The sequence below is a fragment of the Hypanus sabinus genome, chromosome 14 (genome assembly GCF_030144855.1).
Source record: "Hypanus sabinus isolate sHypSab1 chromosome 14, sHypSab1.hap1, whole genome shotgun sequence".
Lineage (NCBI taxonomy): Eukaryota > Metazoa > Chordata > Chondrichthyes > Myliobatiformes > Dasyatidae > Hypanus > Hypanus sabinus.
In genome coordinates, this window is record NC_082719.1 from 45225441 (window position 1) to 45250968 (window position 25528).

Here is a 25528-nt window from a genome sequence, read left to right on the forward strand (position 1 = left end):
GCTGTGGTACAGTCATAACACTTCTCTTTTAAACTTTATGTATCTGGAAAAAACTTATACTATCCCTTTTATTATTATTGGCTAGCTTACTTTCGTATTTCATCCTTACTTTCTTAATGACTTTTTTAGTTGCCTTCTGTTGGCTTTTAAAAGCTTCCCAATCTGCTAACTTCCTGCAAATGTTTGCTCTATTTTGTGCCTTCTCTTTGGCTATTATATTGGCTTTGACTTCTCTTTTTAGCTATGGTTGTGTCATCTCTCCTTTAGAACACTTCTTCCTCTTTGGGATGTATCCTCTGCCTTCCAAATTGATGTTCCCAATCTACTTACATATTGAAGTCCCCCATAACTATTGAACATTGCCCTTTTGGCATGCATTTTCTATCTCCCATTGTATTTTGTAAGCCACTTCCTTACTTCTGTTTGGGGGTCTGTATACAACTTCCATGAGGGCTTTTCTTACCCTTACATTTCCTTAGCTCTGTCCACAATGATTCAGCACCTTCCGACCCTATGTCACCTCTTTCTAATGATTTGCTTTCATTTTTACCAACAGAGCAACACCACCTACTCTGCCTTCCAGCCTATCCTTTTGATACAATGTTTATCCTTGGACATTAAACTCTCAGCTGTGATCTTTCAGCTATGAATCAGTGATGCCTACACCATCATACCTGCTAATTTGCAACTATCCTGCAAATTCATCTACCTTGTTCCATACTGTGTACTGTGCGCATTCTGATACAACACCTTCAGTCCTGTATTTGCCCTTTTAGATTTTGTTGCACCATGCTCAACCTTTTGATTCCTAGCATTGTCTGAGGGCTTGCCAACATCTGCCTCCACAACCTTTCCACTAACTGTTCTGGCACTCTGGTTCTCATCCCCCTGCAAGTTTAGTTTAAACCCCACCATGCAGCATTAACAAACCTTCCCGCTAGGATAGTAGTCCCCTTCTAGTTCAGGTGCAAACTGTTTCTTCTAAGTAGGTCCCATCTTCCATGGAAGAGAGCCCAATGATCAAAAAATCTTCTGCCCTCCCTCCTAACCCAACTCCTTAAAATAGTATTGTTTTAAAACATACAATCTTGAAGTGATGCAGCTACATGTAATTAAGCAGTCAACAAAACATATGACACCCAGCAGTCCCTAGAAACAAATTGCTTAGATCAAAGCACAAATACGTAATTTATTCCCTTTGCTTTTACCATGCACCCACCCATGTGACTAGTTACCATAAGAAACATAAGTATGTAACACAGAATACAATGAAAATAGAGGACAGATGCATGGCTCCTACAAGGCCATTGTGAACGAATGTGCCTCTATCTTACCAGTAAATACTCCCAACAATATATATGGATGACCATGGTAGCTTGAGTTCACTAACGCCACAATGTTTTGTTCTAAGATGCTATTTCTCATTGTAGCTTTCTATTTATGACTTCCCATGCAACAACAAGCATGTTCACTAGTTCTATATATCGTAGTCATCTCTATCCAATATTCCATTAACCCTCATTCAATTCCGCCCCTATTTTCTGCAGTTACCATAACCAACGTCCTGCCCTCCCCACTCTAGTTCATCCACACAGAAGCTTGTAGCTCCTTAATGACACCTACCCACTGCCTTAGAGCCAGCATGTGAGTGATATGGCAGCTGCTTGCTTAACTGTGGTTTGGATTTAACATTTTTAGAAGGGAGCAAATCATAATTCCATCATATGTCAATGATTTGAAATACAGGATTGATGGCTTTGTGGCCAAACTTGCAGACAATAAAAAGATAGGTGGAGGGGAGGTGGTACTGAGGAAACAGAGTCTGCAGAAAGACTTAGACATATTGCAGGACACCCAAAGGATAAGAAGTAGCAGATAGAAGGTAGTGTAGGGAAGTATATGGTCATGCACTTTGGTAGAAGGAATAAAGGCGTAGATTATTTTTTCCAAACGAGGAGAAAATACAAAAATCTGAGGTGCAGAGGGATGGAATGGCGAAGAAGACTCAATCAGCCAAATGGCCTCTTACTGCTCCTGTGTCTTATGGTTTTATAGTCTTAAAATAATGACCTTCTAAAGCAAACATATCCCAAATTTGCTTTTATTTTGATGATAGCTATATGGCATCATGTAGTGCTCCAAAAATCCAATTTCTAGCCATTAAAATCATAAAATCTCTATTAAACCATTAAAGTCTCTAAAATCATAATTGTCTGCTGTATTTTATGAGGAGTGTAAAATGGCATTGGAAAAAGAGTCCCACATGGATGCTTTCACAGGAAAGGCTGAAGCTGACAAGGAAATAAATAAGAAATGTATCCAAACTCAGGTTGGAGGAACAACACCTTATATACTGGCTGGGTAGCCTCCAACCTGATGGCATGAACATTGACTTCTTTAATTTGCGTTAATGCCCCTCCTCCCCTTCTTGCCCCATCCCTGACGTACTTAGTTTTTTTCTCTCTCCTTGCCCATCCCTCTGCCTGTTCTCCATCTCCCTCTGGTACTTCCCCCCACTTTCTTTCTCCCGAGGCCTCCCGTCCCATGATCCTTTCCTTTCTCCATCTCTGTATCACTTTCCCCAATCACCTTTCCAGCTCTTAGCTTCATCCCACCCCCTCCGGTCTTCTCCTATCATTTCACATTTCCCCCTACCCCCACTACTTTCAAATCTCTTACTATCTTTCCTTTTGGTTAGTCCTGACAAAGGGTCTCGGCCTGAAACGTTGACAGTGCTTCTCTCTATAGATGCTGCCTGGCCTGCTGTGTTCCACCAGCATTTTGTGTGTGGTGTAAGAAAAGGAATTAACATTTTTGAACAAGTTTCACAATATCAGGTTGTTCCAAAGAATTTCACAGCCAATGAATTGCATTTAATGTTGCAAGACTATAGTAAGGTCGTGCCTGGTGTACACATAGCATTGTTTATTCTGTAGCTGAAGAACAAAGTCTGCTTGTTACTAGAGTCAATTACTGCCTTATTGTTAAAAGGCAATTCCTTTCAACAGAGCTGGAAAAAATCAATTCCTTTTTCTCAATGTTTGGATTAAAACGCCAGAGGATATATTGCCAGTAGAAACCAAACTAAGCACCAGTGAATGAATGCTGCTTGTCAGCATGATGATGACACCTTACATCTTTTTGCTGCTGATGTTGGAATAGACTGATATGTTGGTAATTAGCCAGAATGGAATTGTCAGTGGATGCTATTGCAGTAACAATGCTAGAAGAACTTTGCTGAAACCACAGCTCTCTGATGTTTCAGGATCCATTGCCTTTGCTATATCTAAACTACTTTGCAAATTTCTTGTTATCACATGGAGTGAATCAAATGGGCCAAGTACTGATGATGAGGAACTCATGAGGAAAACATACTGCATTACACTAATTTATAAATTGCACTGTCAAGAAATACAATGGTAGCAGACACAGGAAAACACCACCACCTCCAAGTTCCCATTACCCTTTAAAAAATCTTATTTTAAATTTGAATTGATTTGGGTGATTTTTTAGCTATGCTATATTTATATCCTTGTGATCTGTCAAATTGGTCTTCATCATTGATTATAAGAAAGATGCTTTCTTTGAAATTTGGGGAAAGAACAATATTCATTTGAACCAATGTAGATTAAATATTCATCTCACTAGAAATAACAATTCACTTCACACCTTTCTTTGCAAATACAATTATAATGTTAATTGAATTTCTTGGTTCCGAATGTATTGCCCGAGAAAAAATCTGAAGGAGACATGAATAGTGGTGACACATTGCTCTTATTTCTTGAGGTAACTTTCATTTAAGCGATGATCTTGGTGGTAATAAATAGTACAATTCTACTTACTTTAAACTACATTTTTAAAAAGTACATATTATTTAAGCCAGAGTTGTAACCTTTGCTGCTTTTATTGATAGATGTACCAATTTTAAGTATTTTGTGTTAACAACTGGAGTTCCACTTGCTTGTATAATTTTGTTTTAGCAAGTCTTTGGGATGCCTGTAGTGTTTTGATCAAAATAATGTTAAGTACACAGGGCTTCAGACTGGTATCTTCTCACTTGAGGGATGTCTTGCCAACCAAACTAAAAACGACGATCAGGCTTGAAAATATCAATATAGATAAATCTTAATTCGAGGCAAGTCCAAAACTAAGGATTATAAATATTCTTATTTCTAATAAGGAATTCAGAAAAATACTTCCTTTACTCAGTGATTAATGACACCGTGAAACATGGTACAATGTGAGGTGAAGAACACTGCATGGCTAAGTAAGTACACCGTGGAGAATAAGTCCACAGGTGAATAAGACTAGATGTAGTAATGTGAGAAGAGGTTTACATGGAACATGCACATCAGCATTCAAGTTGGTCTGTTTCTGTGCTAAACATCTCCGTGCAGTTCAGGTACTTTAAATGCAAATGCTAACCTGAGTTATAATCTGATATAAAGAAGCTAATACATGAGTAGTACTTAGTCTCATATTCAACAGATAACTGAAATTACAGATACTAATGAAATGTTCAGACCATTCCAGTTAGATGGCTTGGTTATGTAATCAGTATGCCATCCAAGATGCACGTAATTCCGATCCTTAGATGACGTAACTGATTCTAAGGGGATATAACTGACAATAAGTGCAAACGGACAATATCCCGGTGCTTCATTTTATACCTTATCTCATTTTATTTTCCATTAACTGTCAAGACCAGTCTTTTAAAATTCACATTACAACTGGACATCAATATTAATGTTAACTTCTGAATATTGTCTGCATGCGAAGAGTAGGAAGAGTTAAAAGTAATGTTGTATGCAATACTGATGCCCTGCTGGTGGTTATCATTAATCCTTCTAACATGGGATGTATTAATTATTTATAAATCTCTTTTGAGATGTTCTGTTTATGATTGCCACTAATATTCATTATTTACTATAAACATTTGCTTATTGCAATTTAATTATTGAGCTATCAATATTCATTTGCTACTAAATGTTTTTGTAAATTATAGATGCTTTGTTGTTCACCTATTTTAGGATAAACTGTATAATTGTTACTTCCCTTGTAGTTTAACTTTCTTATGTATTTATATAGCTACGTATGTATACAGGTAGTCCCCCAAGTTACGAGCATCTGACTTACGGACAACTCGTACTTACGAACCAAGGAAGGAGAATGCCGTCTGTCATTTTAAGTCGGATCGTGATGCTGTCCACCATTTTAAGTTGTTGCCATTGACACTGTGTTGAGTATTTAACTTCATACTTGGCTTAAATTTTTTTTTTAGTAAGATTCAGTAAAATCCAGTGAGGACAAATTGTTGTTTGCAAGCCATTAAGATAAAAAATGGCCATACTAAAAAAATCAATTGTATTCCTAAAAAGATCACATCAATTGCAATCCTATGATATTTCAATTGCAAACCAATAATATTTCAATCGCAGTCTAAGTGATTAAAAAGTATGTACAAATTAAGCGCTGCACAGGGTTGAATCAAGACAACAGCCAATTTCATGAAACTTACTACAGGTGAATCTCTGGTTTTGTGTGAACAGATGTCTGAGGATTTGAGTTCTTACCTGAATGAAATATTTCAATTTGATGAGATTAATGAATAAACCTGGATGAAATATACTATCAACATTGAGTCTAATGAAATGTGGCTCTTGTAAAATATTGAGGAAGTATGGGATATGATACAGAAAATGCCTTCGGGTAAAGAAAAATCTGACTGGAAGATAGCAGTTTTATCAGTTATGAAAGTACAAGCACACTGTAATAGAAGAACAGATCTTCTAACGTGTTTAAGCTAACACATGGTCAGCTTCAGAATTGAATTTGTGAGCTAAAGGAACAAGTGAAGAAGTTAACTCATCAATTGGGAAGGAAATGTGGAAGACGCTAGCAGTATGATGGAAGTTCCAGGTGTCAAGATCATGAAGTGTGTAAAGTTACCATAACTAGGGAGAAAATTCTTGGGGAACTGGAAGGTGTGAAAGTAGATGAGTCACATGGACCAGATGGTATACACCGCAGAGTTCTGAAAGAGGTGCTAAAGAGATCGTGGAGTCATTAGAAATGATCTTTCAAGAATCACTAAATTATGGAATGGTTCCAGAAGACTAGAAAATTGCAAATGCCACTCTGCTCTTCAAGAAGGGAGAGAGGTAGAAGAAAGGAAACTATAGGCCAGTTAGTCTGTCCTTAGTGGTTGGGATGACGTTGGGAGTTGATTATTAAGGATTAGGTTTCAGGATACTTGGGGACACATGATAAAATAGGCCACACATGGTTTTCTCAAGGGAAAATTTTTCCTGACAAATCTGTTGTAATTCTTTGAAGAAATAACAAGCAGGATAGACAAAGGAGAATTAGTTGATGTTGTGTACTTGGATTTTTAGAAGGCCTTTGACAAGGTGTCACACATGAGGCTGCCTAACAAGCTACAAGCCTATGGTATTACAGGAAAGATTCTAGCATAGATAAAGCAGTGGCTGATTGGGAGGAGGCAAAGGGTGAGAATAAAGGGAGCCTTTTCTGGCCGATTGCCAGTGCCTGGTGGTGTTGCACAGTGGCCTGCGTTGGGACCAACTTTTTAAAAATATTTTTTATTATTTTTTTTCTACAAACACCAAAAAAAAGCACAACCACAACTATAACAAAAAAGTTAAATATTGAGTAGCAAAAGGGATAATAATATAAAGGCAAAAGTAAACAACAGAGGAGCACCGCACCAAAAAAACCTCAGTCCTCACCCCGTCAGGGCCCCGTATCCTTTCAAAGATGTCCCCTCTGACCTCATTACATAGTCTCAGTCTCTCCAAATGTAAAGTGTTTGCCAGTTTTCTCAGCCACAGATCGTACAAAGGCACAGAGTCCATTTTCCACATTTGCAGGATTAACTTTTTAGCAATCACCATTCCAAACAATACAGCCATTTTTTTCATACTTATTGGCTGAAGATAGGGAGCTTGTTGCTCCAAGGATGGTTATGAGCGGGTCCAGTTCCCACCACTTCCAATAAGCCTCAGAGAAACAGTGAAAAATATTTTTCCAGTATGCATAAGCTTACAACATGACCATAATGAATGTGACAAGTTACTGTTCTCAGATTTACATTTATTACAAAAGAAAAGTGCACTAATATGTCAATGATTTGGATGGAATTGATGGCTTTGTTGCAAAGTTTGCTGATGCTAAGAAAACAGGTAAAGGGGCAGGTAGTTTTGAGGAAGTTGCGAGGCTACAGAAGGACTGAGATGGATTAGGAGAATGGGCAATGAAATAGCATATGGAATACAGTGTTGGGAAGTGTATGGTCATGCACTTTGGAAGAAGAAATGAAAGGGTTGACTATTTTCTAAATAGAGAGAAAATATAAAAAACTGAGGTGCAAAGGGATTTGGGAGTGTTTGTGCAGGGTTCCCTAAAGGTTAATTTGCAGGTTGAGTCTGTGGTAAGGAAGCCAAATGCAATTCATTTCAAGGGACTAGAATATAAAAGCAAGGATATAATGTTTAAACTTTATAAAGCAAGGGTGAGGCATTACTTGGAGTATTGTGAGCTGGTTTGAGTTCTTCATCTTAGAAAGGATGTGCTGAAACTGGACAGGGTTCAAAGGAGTTTCACGAAAATGATTCCAGGATTGAATGGTTTGTCATATGAAGTGCAATTGGTGGCTCTGGGCCTAGAATTCAGAAGAACGAGGGGTGACCTTATTGAAACTTATCAAATGATGAAAGGCCTTGATAGAGTGGATGTGGAGAGGATATTTCCTCTGGTGCAAGAGTCTAAGACCTGAGGACATAGCCTCAAAATAGAGGGTGTCCTCTTATAATGGAGATGAGGAGAAATTTCCTAAGCCAGAGAGTGGTGAATCTGTGGAATTCATTGTCACAGGCAGCTGTGGAGACCAAGACCTTATGTATATTTAAAGTTGATAGATTCTTGATTAGTCAGGGCACGAAGAGAATTGGGGAGAAGGCAGGAGACTGGGCTGAGAGGAGAATTGGATCAGTCATGATGAAATGGCCGAGCAGACGTAATGGGCCAAATGCCCTAATTATGCTCCTATACCTTATGGTCTTATGGTCCAGGAGCGCTTACATCAACTGTGATGAAGTGCTTTGAAAGGTTAGTGATGAAATGTATCAGCTCCTGCCCGAGAAGCAACTTGGATCCATTCCAATCTGCATACCATCACATGAAGTCAACAGCAGATACCATTCCATTGGCTCTTCACTCAAACCTGGAATATCTGGACAGCAAAGGTGAGTACATCTGGATGCTCTTCATTGACTCCAGTTTGGCATTCAATACCATCATCACCTCAGTACTGATCAATAAGCTTCAAGGCCTTTGCCTCAACACGTCCTTATGCAATTGGTTCCTTGATTTCCTCACTTGCAGACCTCAATCAGTACAGATTGACAACAACATCTCCTCAACCTCCATCAGCACAGGTGTACCACAAGGCTCTACTAACTTCATACTTACAAATTTGAGGCTAAGCACAGCTCCAATACCATATTTAAATTTGCTGACAACACCACTGTCATTAGCTAAATCAAAGGTGATAATGAATTAACATGTAGCAGAGAGATTGAAAATCTGGTTGAGTGCTGCCACAAAAACCTCTCACTCAATGTCAACAAGATCAAGGAGATGATTTTTGACCTCAGGAGGAGGAAACTGTAGGTCCATCAGTGACTTTAAATTCCTTTCAGAGAATCTGTTCTGGGTCCAGCATGTAAGTGCCATTATAAAGAAAGCACGGCAGAGCCTCTACTTTCTTAGAAGTTTGTGAAAATTCTGCATGCCATCCAAAACTTTGACAAACTTATATAAACGTGTGGTGGAGAGTATACTGACTGGTTGCATCATGGCTGGTTTGGAAACACCAATGCTCTTGAATGTAAAATCCTACAAAAAGTAGTAGATATGACCCAGTACACCGTGGGTAAAGCCCTTGCCACCACTGACCACATCTACACAAAGAGCTTCCATCATCAAACACTGCCACCATCCATCCATCTTCTCACTGCTGCTATCAGGAAGAAAGTACAGGAGCCTCAGGACCCACACTACCGAGTTCAGGAACAGTTATTACCCCTCCATCACACTCTTGATCCAGAGAGGATAACTTCACTCAACCCATCACTAGACCGTTCCCGCAACCTAATTTCACTCCCCTTCAAGGACACATCATCTCATGTTCTCGATACTTATTACATGCTTATTTATTATTTTCTTTTTGCATTTGCAACTTGTTGTCTTTTGCACATTGGTTGACCATCCTATTGGGGGTGATCTTTCATTGATTGTATTGTGTTTCTTGTATTTACTGTGAATGTCCACAAGAAACTGAATCTCAGGGTTGAATATGGTGACATATCTGTACTTTGATTATTACTTTATTACTTTGAACGTTCAAGGCCAATCCCCTAAAATAAAATGTCACTTTTGAGGTAAACGAGGACATTGGGAGATAAGTTGTTGGTACAGGAAACAAGGTGCACAACAGAAACAAGCTCAACAGCAAGTTCAGTCCCCTGCCTCACAAAAGTTGGGAAATTCTAATTTGATGATACAATTTCAACAAGTAATGGTGGATGTATTGTCACAGTAGATTGTGATGACCATGACAATGCGAGAATAATAATATGCCATGAAGATGCAAATTATTATAAAGAAATGCCTCTATTGTACCTAGATCTGATTCTGTAAACACGAGGAAATCTGCAGATGCTGGAAATTCAACAACACACACAAAATGCTGGTGGAACACAGCAGGCCAGGCAGCATCTAAAGGGAGAAGCGCTGTTGACGTTTCGGCCCGAGACCCTTCGTCAGGACTAACCGAAAGGAAAGATAGTAAGAGATTTGAAAGTAGTGGGGGGAGGGGGAAATGCGAAATGATAGGAGAAGACCAGAGGGGGTGGGGTGAAGCTAAGAGCTGGAAAGGTGATGGGCGAAAGTGATACAGAGCTGGAGAAGGGGAAGGATCATGGTACGGGAGGCCTCAGGAGAAAGAAAGGTGGGGGGAGCACCAGAGGGAAATGGAGAACAGGCAAACAACTAAATATGTCAGGGAAGGGGTAAGAAGGGGAGGAGGGGCATTAACGGAAGTTAGAGAAGTCAATGTTCATGCCATCAGGTTGGAGGCTACCCAGCCGGTATATAAGGTGTTGTTCCTCCAACCTGAGTTTGGATTCATTTTGACAATAGAGGAGGCCATGGATAGACATATCATTTCCGTACAGTAGAGTCCCCTCAATGATTGAGGGAATTTAAATGACTAGATGGGCTGTTGTTTCTGAAACTGAAGTGCTACGATTAGGAAGCATAGCTCCTGGGACATCTGTGCAACAAGCAGAACTGAAAGCTCTATAATGTGGCAGAAGGAAGATCAGCTAATATCTATACTTATTTTTGATAAGCTTTTGGAGTTGTTTATGATTTTGGAAACTTATGGAGACAAAGAGCATTTTTTACAGATGTAGGAACCCCAATCAAGAATGACCAACTAGCACAAGAACTCATGAGTATCATACAATTCCTGTCAGAAGTTGCTGTGTTAAAACCTAAAATCTACTCCAAAATGACTAAAAGCCATGAAATTGTGTTTACAGATGAAATTGCAAAAAAGGTAGTGTGGGAGTGGGATGGGGTAAAAGAAATTAAAAATATTAAAGAATTAAAAAATGTAAGACAGGAACATATGCTGTAAACCCGACAACTGAAATTATGGAAGCGAAGTTGGACTCTGTATCACTTACGAACATGCAAAATATTTGAGAGCTGCAAGGTCAATGTTCTAACTGGGAAAAGCTTCCACAATTATGTGCTCCTAACCCACCTGGTCCATTTTTACACTTACAGTGAACACTTATATTACTTTACCAGAATGTCAAGGATACTCAGATGTACTCGTAATAGAGAACAAGTTTTCGAGATGAGTGGAAGGTATTCCATCAAAGAATGCATCTACCACACACACACAGCAACAACTCTGATTAAGGACCATACTCCTAGGTGGCGATTTGCCATATCACATCACCTCTGACCAAGGAAAACATTTCACTGGGAGTGTTTATCAGGAATTATGTCGACTAATGTACATTGAATGGTCTCTTCATCGTCCACCTCACTCACAGTCATCAGGACAAGCCATACAAATGAATGGTATCATCAGACAGCAACAAAGTATTATGAGGAAGGTGTACCACAGCCTATGTCTTTTCCTGTGTCAATCCTACAGGGGTTGGTGTTAGGAGCACTGTTTTTACGATGTATGTCAATGATTTGGACAATGGAAATAATGGATTTGTGGTTAAATTTGCAGAAGATACAAAGATAGGTGAAGAAGCAGGTAGTGTTGAGGAAACAGAAAGCCTGCAGAGAGACTGACATAGTTTAGGGCAGGGGTCGGCAACCCGCAGCTCCAGAGCCGCATGTGACTCTTTCATCTCTGTGACGCGGCTCCCCGTGGTTTGTTAGTTTTTGAAATGTAATTCGAAATTTGAAGATTATGGTGATCTTGTACAATCTAAATAAAACGTTGTGGCGACCCCATTTCCTGGCACATCGGAACCGGCTCACAATTAGCCACCGTTCTGGCTAAGGGAGATAGCCTACGGGGGTTTGTGAGTACGTGTCTTTTGGAGCATCCGCGCCCACGGGGGGGCGGGTTGAGGGAGGCTTTAAAGCAAGGCTGTTTAGTTCGAATAAAGTTATCTTTGACTGCAGTGTCGTTATTTTAGTGCTGCATGTAGCACACTGCTACAACGTGTTTTTTATCGCTATTAATATACATCACCACTGCCAATGCCTGACACCCGCCAGTGCGCACTTTCTTTTAATTCTTCGATCCAAGGTAGGCTAACTATGGAGTAACCTTCAACCCAACATCTTTTTTTCGGAGTTCAAAATGTTTTTGTTGCATGCAGAAATGTAATTTTGTCTTCTCTGCAGGAGTTCATCAATTTCATAAATGCAACACATTATAGTTTGTTTATACATAGCATAAAGGCAAAAAAACCATTGTATGCAGTGTTATTTCATTTTAAATGTCAAACGGGTTTTGTGGCTCCCAGTGTTTTCTTTTCTGTGGGAAATGGGTCCATATGGCTCTTTCAGTGGTAAACGTTGCCGACCCCTGGTTTAGGGGAATGGGCAAAGAAGTGGCAGATGAAATACAATGTTGGAAAGTGTATGGTCATGCACTTTGGTGGAAGAAATAAATGAGCACTCTATTATTTAGATGGGGAGAGAATTCAAAATGCAGACACGCAAAGGGACTTGGAAGTCCTTGTGCAGGATACCTTAAAGGTTAACCTCCAGGTTGAGTAGGTTGTGAAGAAGGTGAATGCAATGTTGGCATTCACGTCTAGAAGTATAGAATATAAGAGCAGGGATGTGATGTTGAGGCTCTATAAGGCACTCGTGAGACCACACTTGGAGTATTGTGTGCAGTTTTGGGCTCCTTATTTTAGAAAGGATATACTGACATTGGAGAAGGTTCAGAGAAGATTCACGAGAATGATTCCAGGAATGAAAGGGTTACTGTATGAGGAATGTCTGGCAGCTCTTGGGCTGTATTCCCTGGAGTGCAGGAGAATTGGCGGGGGGAGATCTCAAAGAAACATTCCGAATGTTAAAAAGGCCTGAAAGAATAAGATATGGCAAAGTTATTTTCCATGATAGGGGAGTCTAGGACAAGAGATACCACTTCAGGATTGAAGGATGTCCATTTAGAACAGAAATGCAGAGAAATTACTTCAGTCAGAGGGTGGTAAATCTGTGGAATTTGTTGTTATGAGTGGCTGTGGAAGCCAAGTCATTGGGTGTATATAAGGCAGAGATAGGTTCTTGATTAGCCAAAGCATCAAAGGGTATGTGGTGAAAGTAGGGGTATGGGGATGATTGGAAGAATTGGATCAGCCCATGATTGAATGGCGGAGCAGACTTGATGGGCTGAATGGCCTACTTCTGCTCCTATATCTTATGGTCTTATGGTCCTTTGGTCTCTTGAACTTGAATTTGATGCAGCATCAGAGCAAACCCATACAAGAAAACTAAATTAAGTCCCGTTATAGTAACAAGTGTGCTGTGCCACTGCTGGGGTCTTTCGATCTCAGACAGTCCGATATACATATTATGGCAGACAGTTCAGTTGACTATTGTGTGAAATTAACCCAAACTGTACAGTCTACTTGTCATCAGGTTTGGAGTGATTCAACAGGAGGAGGATACACCCTGATTCCTGGTGAGTGGTTTCTAATTAAGAAACCACTGGGAGGTCAATGGGAAGGTCCTTTTCAAGTGGATGTATGCCAACTACTGCAACAACAAGCACTGGTTAATGTGCTAGTAACCTCTGACTCTGTGCCTACTCTGTTGGGCTACGGGGAGCAGATTACTAACCAGCCAGAAGACTTCAAACAGAGTAGACAGCTACTGGACATTATGAAGTTTATTCTAATATTATTTGTTGTTGTTATGCAGTATTTTGCCTATTTTCTCTACTCACAATGTGTTTATTGAAACAACTCATGATGTATACTTGCAGGTATTGCATCAATTTGTCAATTTTGTTAATGCCTCTACCTGTTAATATACACTACACACTTTGAAAGCGTCGCCATGCCAAGATTGTTTGATGTTAGATCTTCTCTCAGCAGTTGGGGGAGAGGGGAAACGTGCAAGTATAGGAAAGGAATGCTATATTTGTGTACCTGATGAGTCTGAAGACATAACTGATTTGGTTGATCATATTCCTAAAGAAGCAGCTAAAATGCATAAATCTGACAGATAGGATTATTTTGACTGGATTCAAAAAAGTCTGGGAAGTTGGAGTTATTCAATATTATACGTCATAATAATTGTCTTGCTCTGCCTTACCATAATTTAGAACATTTTTATTTATAAGGCTGATCCTTAATAAAGCTGGTCAAACTTACATAAGACCTCTATAACTTATTAAAAGGGAATCCAAACTTTACCTTTGTCCTATCCATCCCTACCTCCACGTTCCATGCAACTTAAAACTACTTTTTCTTGTTCCTAAATCTGATGAAGAGCCCAACAGACTGCTGTTTTTTCCACATTCTGCTGAGTTTTTCTATTTTTTTCTGTTTTTATATTTCTAACATCTGGATTTTTAAAATTTTCATTTGCTTTGTCGTTCATCTTGTTAGATTACATATATTTAGGTGATTATATGAAGGAGCTATTTCTATTTTTTTCTGATATTGTTGAGTATAATTGTTTGAAAAGCATACATTACACCAGATAATAGAGAAAAAATCATTAGCCTTAAAGAGTGGCAAAAATTGGAAACCTAGAAATTGAGAATAGAGAATTTCTAATAAGAAATTCCAGAGATTGTGAACATTTATCCTGTATCTATCTTCATAATGGAAAACACAAATGTAGCTCAATAATGGTTGAAAATCATGCTCAAAGAGGTATGAGGAACTTAAGACAATTATTGCTGGGAATTCCTACTAGGCATATTACTCAAAGGAGAAGTAGAAAATGATCATGAGGAAATCTGCGGATGCTGTAAATTCAAACAACACACACAAAATGCTGGTGGAACACAGCAGGCCAGGCAGCATCTATAAGGAGAAGCACTGTTGACATTTCGGGCCGAGACCCTTCGTCAGGACTAACTGAAAGGAAAGATAGTAAGAGATTTGAAAGTAGGAGGGGGAGGGGAAAATGCGAAATGATAGGAGAAGACCAGTCTTCTATTGTTCTATAGAATCTATTGTTAAGGAACTAATAACAGGTCAGAGGAGGCAGAGGACTAGTTGGGACTGAAGAATCAGAATTAAGTTGAATATCAGCAACATATGTGGTGAAATTTGTTGTCTTTGCAGCAGCAGTACAATGCAATACATAAAAGAGAAACAGAATTACAGTCAGTATATATTAAATAGTTAAATTAAATAACTAATACAAATAAAAATAAAGTATATAATATATATAAAAAATACTATGGAGGCTAGTGCCATGATGAAGCTGAATAAGTTTATAACTCTCTGCAGCTTATTTTGATCCTGTACAGCAGTTCCTCTACAACCACATCCCCATCCCCCCCCCCCCCCCCCCCACCTCCATACCAGGCAGTTTTGCAGCCAGTTACAATGCTCTCCGTGGTACAAGATTTGTGAATGTCTTTGATGAAATAACAAATCTCCTTAAACTCCTAATGAAATATAGCTGCTGCCACACTTTATTTGTAACTGCATCAATATGTTGGGCCCAGGATAGATCTTCAGAAATGTTGACACCCAGGAACTTGAAATTGCTCAATCTTTCCTCTATGAGAACTAGTGTATTTTCCTCATCTTACTCCTCCTGAAATCCACAATTGGTCACTTATATTATGAAGGGCAGAACACTATGTAACACAAAGTGCTGGATGCACTTAACAGGTCAGGCAACATCTATGAAGAGGAATGAACAGTCAAAGCTTTGGGCTGAGACCCTAAAAGGAAGGGGGAAGAATCCAGAATAAGAAGCTGGGGGAAGGGGTTAAGAGTACAAGCTGGCAGGTAATGGGTGAAGTCAGGTCAGGGGGAAAGGTAGATGGATGGGAGAGGGAGGATGAAGTGAGAAGCTGAGAGGTGATAGGTGAAAAAGATAAAAGGCTGAAGAAGGAATATGAGAGAAGAGGAGAATGGACCATAAAAGTACAGGAAGGAGGAGAAGCACCAGAGAAAAGTGATAGGCAGCTGAGGAGAAATGAAGGGGTTAGAGTGGAGCCAGAGTGGGGAATGGAAAAGGAGAAAAGGTGGTGGGGGAAAGAAATTATTGAAAGTTAGAAAATTGATGTTCATGCAATCAAGGTTGGAGACTACTCAGACAGAATATAAAGTGATGTTCCTCCAACCTGACAATGGCCTCATCGTGGTGGTAGAAGAGACTATGGAATGACATGTTGAAATGGTCACTGTTGCAGGTGATTGTCAAAGTGGTCCCCCAATCTATGTCAGATCTGACTTTCGCTGCTTCTGCAACAGGCAGGGTTTCCTTGAGTGTTATTTAACACACCTTCAGGTTTGAAGCATTTATTTAAGGTTTTGGAGATTTTACAAAACCAGCCAATTTGTTCACTTGTTTATTGTTCCTTTACAGAGTTGGTAGAGGATTTCTAATGTTAGTGGATAATAGAATACTTGAAAGATTATAACTAGAGGTAGATTGTTATGCTTAACTAGTCCCTGCTTATAGAGGAATTTGTGTGGTCTATATGTGTAAGTTTCTCATGCAGCCTGCATATGGTTCTCATTGTTATGGTCATTCTTTAGGTGTGGAAAAGTACATCAAATACCACAAACTTTGGTTTGGCATCAAGAAGTTTCCATCAGTAAATTTTTACCGAAAATACAATACTTCTTTGATTCCACGGGCTTCTTCCAGCTATAATAATTGATTTTAGTTAGTTCAGTTGACTCTATAACCTATTGTATTTCAACCTGATGTTTGATTGAGTAAGGTGTTAATATGTAAGACATTAGATTTTGGTGACATGGGGATTATTAACACTGTTCTCTGTAGAATCACTGAGAATTTACAATCAAGACAGCAGCTGTTTGGTCCTAACTATCCCAACAGAAAAAGAGCTCTCCAACATCATCTGCCTTCCCAACACTGATGATAGACCACAGGGGATAAATCTTCAAGTACACATCAAGCAGAGATTTACCTCAGCGTCATTGTTCCAAACAAATCTAGTTTACCCAATCTTTTCTCAGAGCTACAATCTTCCAATCTTAATATCTTTGTAGTTTTCCCCAAGACTTTCCCCAATTCAATCACAGTTTTTTAGAAATCGGTCAGCAAAATTGTATAGACTTATAAAGGTGTGGCTTAATCTCCTTGTACTTATTGAAATTTTTAAAAACCTGCAAATTCTGGAAATCTGAAATAAAAACAAAAGGTGCTGAATACCACAAATACTCCACGAGTCAGGCAGCATTCTGTTGGCGGTGGGGGGAAGAATTTACTTACATTCTCTGCCTCAGCTAATTAAACATTCTGATATCTTTTAACCACTGAACTGGACTATCCCGCAACTTTTAAGGTCTGTGGACACACACTCTTTTCCTTCACACCACTCATTATCTTCCTATTTATTTCATCTTCAGAACCAGGTTATCACTGACATACTGTATGTTGTGAAACTTTTGTTTTGCAGCAGCAGTACAATGGAAAGATATAAAAATCTATAAATTACAAAAATAAATAAAAATTGCTTTATTGTACCTCCCCATTATGAGATCCAAACTAAAATCTGTTCAATTGGAACTGCAGTTGACACAAAACTGCAAATTAGCCTGACAAATCTGTTGGAATTCTTTGAAGAAATAACAAGCAGAATGGACAAAGGAGAATTGGTGGATTTGGTGTATTTGGACTTCCAGGAGGCTTTTGACAAGGTGTCACACATGAGGCCGTCTTACAAGAGCCTATGGTATTACAGGAAAGATACTAGCATGGACAGAGCATTGGCTAATTGGCAGGTGGCAAAGCACGGGAATAAAGGGAGCCTCTTCTGGATGGCTGATGACTAATTGTGTTCCACAGGGATCTGTGTTGGGACCACTTCTTTTTACGTTATATGTCAATGATTTGGATGACGGAATTGATGCTTTTGTGGTCAAGTTTGCAGATGATATGAAGATAGGTGGAGGGGCAGGTAGTGTTGAGGAATCAGGGAATCTGCAGAAGGACTTAGACAAATTAGGAGAATGGGCAAAGAAGTGGCTGATGGAATACAGTGTCAGGAAGTGTATGCTCACGCACTGCGGTGCAAGACGTAAAAGCATGGTCAATTTTTTAAATGGAGAAAAAGATTTAAAAATCTGTGGTGCAAAGGAACTCAAGAGTACTTGTGCAAGATTCCCTAAAGGTTATTTTGCAGGCTGAGTCAGTGGTGAGGAAGGCAAATATAGTGTTAGCATTCATTTTGAGAGGACTAGAATATAAAAACAAAGATGTAATATTGAGGCTTTATAACACAATAATAAGGCCTCACTTGAAGTGTTGCAAGCAGTTCTGGGCCCCTTATCTAAGAAAGGGCGTGCTGATGTTGGAGAGGGTTCAGAGGAGGTTTATATGAATGATTTGGGAATGAAAGGGTTACCATCTGAGGACCTGTTGATAAGTCTGGGCCTGTACTCAGTGAAATTCAGAAGAATGAAAGGGGGATCTCATCGAAACCTATTGAATGTTGAAAGGCTTCAACAGTGTGGGTGTGGAGAGGATGTTTCCTGTAATCGAGGAGTCTGGGTCCGGAGAGCACAGCCTTAGAAAAGAGGGACATTCATTTAGAATAGAATGGGAGGAATTTCTTTAGCCAGAGAATGGTGGATCTGTGGAATTCATTGCCACAAGCAGCTGTGGAGGTCAGGTCACTGGGTATATTTAAGGCAGAGGTTGATAGATTCTTCATTGGTCAGGGCATGAAGGATTAGGGGGATTGAGGCTGAGAGGGAAATGTATTAGCCATGATGAAATAGCACAGTAGACTCGATGGGGCAAATAGTCTAATTCTGCTCCTATATCTTATGGTCATAGAAATAGCTACAATGTGAAAGTATTAATAAGTATATACCCTTGTAGTGTTCGATTTACTGTTGTGTATATTTCTAGCAGATTTACTTTATATTGGTGCATTTTAAATGTTCCGCGGTCGTGGAAATATTAAGAAATATAATGGGATGTAGCTATTTGAATATACTTCAGTACATGGAGAAAGAGCCAAGAAACATAATGAAGCTGGTGGAAACCCAGAGAGAAATCAACAACATCAAGAGGTACCCTAGAAACTTGTTTGCTCTGTTGCTAACGCCTCGGAGGCCGGCTGATTTCTAGAATTCTGTTATTTCCCCTTCAAGGATGACAAACGGTAAATTACAAAACAACAAAAAAAAAGTTTGCGGTCTGACTGCAGGTCAGAGAGACCCAAACGCGAAGTGATGCTCCTCATTAAACAGAGCAAGTTGGATAGAACATTGTTGGATTCAGATTAGCACATTTACCCTCCTCACTGGCCAAACACCCAGAATGAATCAATGCCGCCACTGACATTAGAAATAAACTGCTCACCAGTGACAACGAACCGGCGCCTAACCTGAGACTCGGTCCAACCCTCAGGCCGCGTTGCCATGGAAGCCACTACTCCGGCGGTGCCATACAAGTTGAGGGATCTTTTCAAAATTCTTGAACGACGGGATTCACGTGCTACCGCGTCACATAACATGGACAAGACTATAGAATAAAAGAATTACTGAAAACTCTCTGGCTTTTGAGTATCAGAGGAAAATCCGTTACACTATCGTTACATATAATTATATTATACTTAGTCATTCCCCTCCAATACAGTCGCGCAATCTACATTTGAATGACGCCCGATGTAATCGCACCGCCCTGCGGGGAGGAGCGGCTTCGTACGGGGCTGTCACACCGCAGGCGAGCGGGGCAGTGATTGCCTCTTCTCATCCAATTCATTCAGGTGCAGCGTGGAAACGATTCGGGCATTCGCTGGAATCTAAACTGCGGTAAGAATTTCGGCTGCTGAGACATCAGGGTGTCGTCTACTGTTACTTCTTCATTAGCGTGAGGTTATGGTCTGGGTGGGAGGAACATTTACTTTTCTTTTGAAGTTATATTTTATTTGAAAGCCAATTAACTGCGCAAAGACTTAGTGTAAAAACAAACGGCGTGGTAAAAGGTCACGTATCGCATTGAATTGACAGGCTAGTTTAAAACTATGAAATGCAGATGCCGGAGGTCTGAAGTAAAACAGAAAAAAAAAGTTGGGGGAAAAATCAGAATACCTGGAGGCAACTGTGGATTGAGACACTAATATAGCCAACTGAGAAAGAAGAGGGTCGGGTACAGATGGATAGGACAAAGAGTATAAACTGTTGGTGAAGTAATCTAATCGAGGGATTAAAGAAGACAAGTTAAAGATAGATTTAAAAAACTTTAAAATCTGTAAAGGGAATCTAAGAGCTGCAGGATGCAGAAGTAGTCTATGTGGAAATAGTTTCAAGTTTCTGGGTGTCAACATCTCTGAAGAACACAGTGTGGGCCCAACACATTGACGCAGTAGTTAAGAAGGCACAACAGCGAATATATTTCATTAGGAATTTTGAGGAGACTTTCTATGTCACCAAAGACATTAACAAGTTTACACAGATGTACTATGGAGAACATTCTAACCGGTTGCATCAGTGGCTGGTATGGAGGGGCCACTGCACAAGATCAGAAAAAGCTGTAATCTCTGCCAGGTCCATCACGGGCACTAGCCTCCCTAGCATGGAGAACACCTTAAAAAGGCAATTCCTCAAAGAGGTGACATCCTTTATTAAGAATCACATCACCATGGACATGCCCTTTTCTCATGTTACCATGAAGGAGGTATTACAGAAAGAAGCCTGAAGATACACAGTCAAAGTGTCAGGAACAGCTTCTCTGCCATCAGAGTTCTGAATGGGCAATGAACCCATAATCACTACCTAATTATTTTTTCTCTCTTTTTGCTCTGCTTATTTCATTTAAGTTTTATGTATATACTTACTGTAATTTATTGTTTTTATTATGTATTGCAATATACTACTGCTACAAGACAGCACATTTAACTAAACATGCCAGTGATAGTAAATCTGATTCTGAGCAATCATAGCAGAAAATTTCAGCACTATTACCTTTCAGGGAACTGTGTCCTTTGTTAGTTTTTAGTTTTCCTTGGTGGTATTTTTGCTAAACTCACAGTCAGCAAAATAATTTTCAGCATCGTGAAATTAGGATTTCACCTAGCTTATTATCCATTTTGATGACTACTTCCCTGCCTTCGTTTGTCTATTCAGCTTTCTTGCCAACCCACAACTTGGCAGGAAACAGAAGTGTTAATCTTTGTAACTGTGAAGGGTGTGTGTTGATCCCAGTCTTCAATTTGTCCTTTGACATTAATTCCATTGAACTACTTCTGTTACCCAAAATTATGTAATCGTTTTCATATAGTTTACTGTTAATAAAGGCTTAATCCTAACACACTGATCTGTTCCCTTAGTCTTTTGTTCTCATCAAAAGATTCCATCATTTGCAGGTGGATGATGGTGTTGCATACATATGCTGATGGGATCTAAATCTGCCATAATCCCTCACTTGGAATGGATATCATTGATAAGGCCAATACCTAATGTCCGACTTGAATTGCTTTTGAGAAGTTAGTGGAAGAAGCTAATTGTGATGTTAGATATAAATATGTATTTTGATTCAATGATAGAGATATAATGTATTTTGGCACAAGTAACTCCATTATTTTTACGTTTTTTTGGGAATACCAGCGTCCACTGTGTTTTGCTGTATTATCAATATGTTGTGTGACTTGGAGAGGAACTATAGCTGGTGGTATTCATGTTCATTTGTCAAGGCAGTGGTCTAGAATATACAGTTAATCATCTCTCTTCCCTGTTGAACTGCCTGCCTGACATCCAATCATACATGAAATACAAATTTGCCATACTTAAATCAACTTTCTTTTATTCCCATTTACTACCATAGGATGAACCAAACTCTGACTTCTTAGGCTCCTGAAAACCTAAACTGAAACTTCCATAGCACATACTCCAAATTCTTAATGTACACAAAAATAATTTGCTTCCTCTTCTGTAACATTAACCTTCTCCATCACAATATCAATCTATTGGGCACCTTCCACCCTCTACATCCATCTGTACCTTCAGACTCCATCCAAATTTACTATGCCAATTGTCCAATTATGCTTTCTCTTATCTTTCCATATTTCAGTTTGCACCAAATTCTGTTTCATATAATAAGTCTTGCACCAAGTTTTGAGGGTGCATCATCCTTGTCAAATGACAATCTAGTGTTTGCTGTGAATACCTCAAATTTCTATCCTTTTGTATTCCTTCTCCATCTTATCTATCTCTGATATTAGTCAGTGCTATAAATTTATTGCCTCTTTAACTTTTTGTTTATTTAACTTTTAATGGTCTGAAAACAGTGAAAAGCTAGACTAGTTGGTTGGTGATGTAACACAAAAATTATTTCAGATGGTTTTATTGTGAGATCATAGATAAGGCGGTGTTTCATAGGAAATAACTTTTTCCTGTAGCTATTTTATTAAATAAATCAATAAGTTGCCTGTACTGAATACAGCACAATGATGAACATGTAAGCAGAATGAGGTAAGATGCATGGATCTAATGAAACATGTTCAAGGCAATAAGTACTTGTGTTCCAATAGCAGGTTTAAGGATAGATGTAGCCAGTGTAATATAATGAAGTTTATTTTGGTGTAGGTTGATAATTTGATAGGCAGTTCAACCAAGGCAGGAAATATTATGATTCATTAAATGATTTTTATTTAAACAATGCTAGTTTTGAACTTCAGAAAAATATGTATGGAATTGACTGAACATTGCTGACTGAACTCTTGAATAATGTATTGGAGGGGCAAAAATTCCAGAAATTTCATTTATGTAGCAGCTTTTACAATATGAAGTATCACAGCACTCATTGACAATTTTTTACTTATGTTTGGGGAAATACAGAAGTCAATTTGTACCGCAAGGCTTTACAAAGATTAGTTGCATAATCCAGGACAGCAACATGCGCACAATGCTGGAGAACTCAACACTTCAATCAGCATTTATGGAAAGGAATAAACAGTCAATGTTTTGGGCTGAGACCCATCATCAGGGAAGGAGAGTGGACCATGAGGGGAAAAAGGAAAGGTGGAGTGGCATTGGGGGAGGTGATAGGCAGTTGAGGATAAGAGGTAAGAGGAGGGATTGGAATTAAAATGGTTGTTCACCAGGAAATCCTAATTTTTGTGGATGGAACAAAGGAGCTCAACAAAGCAATCCCACAATCTACACCCGGCCTCACAAATGTAGAGGAGGCCTCATCAGGAGCACAGGTTATGGTAGATGACCCCCAACATATTTGCAGGTGAAGATTTGCCTCACCTGGACAGACTATCTGGGATGCCAAATGGAGGTGAGGGAGACACTAAATGGGCAGGTTTAGAACAACTGCTTGCAGGAATAAGTGCTAGGAGGGAGATTAATGGAGGGGAATAATTACAAAGGGATCACAGAGGGAGCAATTCAGATTCAGGTTTGATATCACCAGCATATGTCGTGAAATTTGCTAACTTTACGGCAACAGTGTAATGAAATACATGATAAATATAGGAAAAAAACTGAATTACAGTATGGATATATATATATATATTAAATAGTTAAGTTAAAATAAATGGTGCAAAAACAAATTTTAAGAAGTAGTAAGGTAGTATTCATGACTTCAATGCCTATTTAAAAATCATATGGCAGAGGGTAGAAGCTGTTCCTGAATTGTTGAGTGTCCCTTCAGGTTTCTGTAGTTCCTTCCTGATGGTAACAATGAGAAGAGGGCATGTCCTGGGTGGTGGGGGTCTTTAGTGATGGATGTTGCCTTCCTGAGGCACCGCTCCTTGAAGGTGTCTTGGATACTACGGTGGATAATACCCATGATGGAGCTGACTAATTTTACAACTTTCTGCAACTTACTTTGACTTTGTGCAGTAGGTACTCCCCACCCCTCCCCCCATGCCAGATGGTGATGCAGCCATCAGATTGTTCTCCATCGTACTTGTAGAAGTTTACAAGTGTTTTAGGTTACAAACCAAATCTCCTCAAACTCCTAATGAAATAGAACCACTATCTTGCCGCCTTTATAGCTGCATCAATATGTTGTGACCAGGTTAGGTCCCTGGAGATGTTGACACCCAAGAACATGAATTTGCTCAATCTCTCTGCTTCTGATTGCTCTGAAGATTTTTTTTGTTCCCTTGTTCTACCTTCTCTGAAGTCCACAGTCAGTTCTTTTGTCTTACTAACATTGAGTGCAAGGTTGTTGTTACAACACTACTCAACTAGCTGGTATATCTCACTCCTGTGCACCCACTCATCATTATCTGCTTCAGCCAACAATGGTTGTATCGTCAGCAAATTCATAGATGGCATTTGAGCTATGCCTAGCCACACAGCCATGGGTGTAGAGAGAGTTGAGCAGTGGGCTAAGCACAATTCCAGTGGAGTGCCAGTGTTGATTGTAGCAAGAATCTGTGGAAAGCAGAAAGTGGAATGAGGTATAAGATATGTTTAGTGCTAGAGTCCCATTGAAAATGGTAGAATTTGCAGAGAATGGATGTGGAGACTCATAGGGTAGTAGCTAAGAACAAGAGAAACTCTATCTCTGTTGAGGTGGCAGCAAGATGGGGTGAGCACAGATGTCTGGGAAATGGAGATGCAGGTGAGGGTAGCATCAATGGTGGAGGAAAGGAAATCCCATTCTTTGAAGGAGAACATTTCTGATATTCTGGAAAGGACAACCTCATCCTGGGAATAGATGCACCGGAGATGAAGGAACTGGGAAAGGGAATGGCATTTTTTTTAGGAGAAGTGGGAAAAGGTAGAGTCAGGATAGCTGTGGGAATTGGTAGGTGTTTAAAGGATGTCACCAGATAGTTTGACTCCAGATAGATCAAGAGAGGGGTGTGAGGTGTCAGAAATCGACCAAGTGAACTTAAGGGCAGAGTGGAAGTTGGAGGCAAAGTTGATGAAATTGGCAAGCGCAGCACCAATGAAGTCATCAACGTTGCACAGAAAGAGTTGGGGAACATTACCAGGAAGGGCTTGGACATAGATTATTCCATGTACCCAATGAAAAGGCAGGCTTAGCTAGGGTCATGCAGGTACCCATGGCAAGACCTTGAGTTTGGAGAAGATGGGTGGAGCTGAAAAAGAAACTGTAGAAAGCGAGGACCATTTCCACCAGATGGAGGAGGGTGGTAGTGGAGAGGATCTGGTCAGGCCTGTTGTAGTGAAAAAAGCAAAGGGCTTTGAGGCCTTAATACAGAGGTGTATAGGGTTATCCAGGAGGGGTAATACCTTCAGATCTTTTTCTCTTTTTTTTGAGAAGTAATGGGCCACAGTATAATGGGTTGTCTAAAGGACATAATTTTTACCACTGCTGCATTTTCGTGGTTCTCCACTAAGATGTCAGTTTGCATCATGTGGTTAGACCCGTAGGTGAAACTTGAGCCTGCAGCACATGACTATATCACAATTTCTAACCATCCAGTAGCCTAACTCTTCAATGGGGGAAAAATCGGAGTTGTTTTTCACTATTGTCTGTTTTTTTTTGTTGTACATGTGGGCAAAAATGCCTATTCTTCCAGTTCAAGTTATCATCCATACAATTATTATTGTTATTCTTTTGAATATGTTGTAAGTAGCTATGTATGGATATTAAAAAAGCATAATTATCTTTTTGTATTGTTCTTTGCAGTGGAAAAATTGTTGTTCCTTCCAAGGTGATTATGTAAGTATCATTAGAGATGAGTGCCCAATACTAGCGAAACTATACCTTGATAAATATTTGCAGAAGAAATGAAATCTAGCAGAAAGAAATTGGAAAGGATGGAAAATTTACAATAAAGTAA

General features: G+C 39.4%; 1 protein-coding gene and 1 long non-coding RNA gene across 3 annotated transcripts in view; one reads left to right on the forward strand and one right to left on the reverse strand.

Annotated features, from left to right (window-relative positions):
• The window catches only part of LOC132404708 (uncharacterized), a 70811-nt gene extending 51580 nt beyond the window's left edge, over window positions 1-19231 (reverse strand). Inside the window, exon 1 of the long non-coding RNA XR_009515649.1 lies at window positions 19117-19231. This is a non-coding gene — a long non-coding RNA (uncharacterized LOC132404708). The remainder of the gene's footprint in view (window positions 1-19116) is intronic.
• Window positions 19232-19449: 218 nt separating this feature from the next.
• LOC132404706 (putative methyltransferase NSUN7) overlaps window positions 19450-25528 on the forward strand; it is a 107592-nt gene continuing 101513 nt past the window's right edge. For both annotated transcript variants that reach the window (XM_059989087.1, XM_059989085.1), the window contains exons 1-2: window positions 19450-19568; window positions 25375-25407. The gene's annotated coding sequence lies outside the window, so the exon portion shown is untranslated. The remainder of the gene's footprint in view (window positions 19569-25374; window positions 25408-25528) is intronic.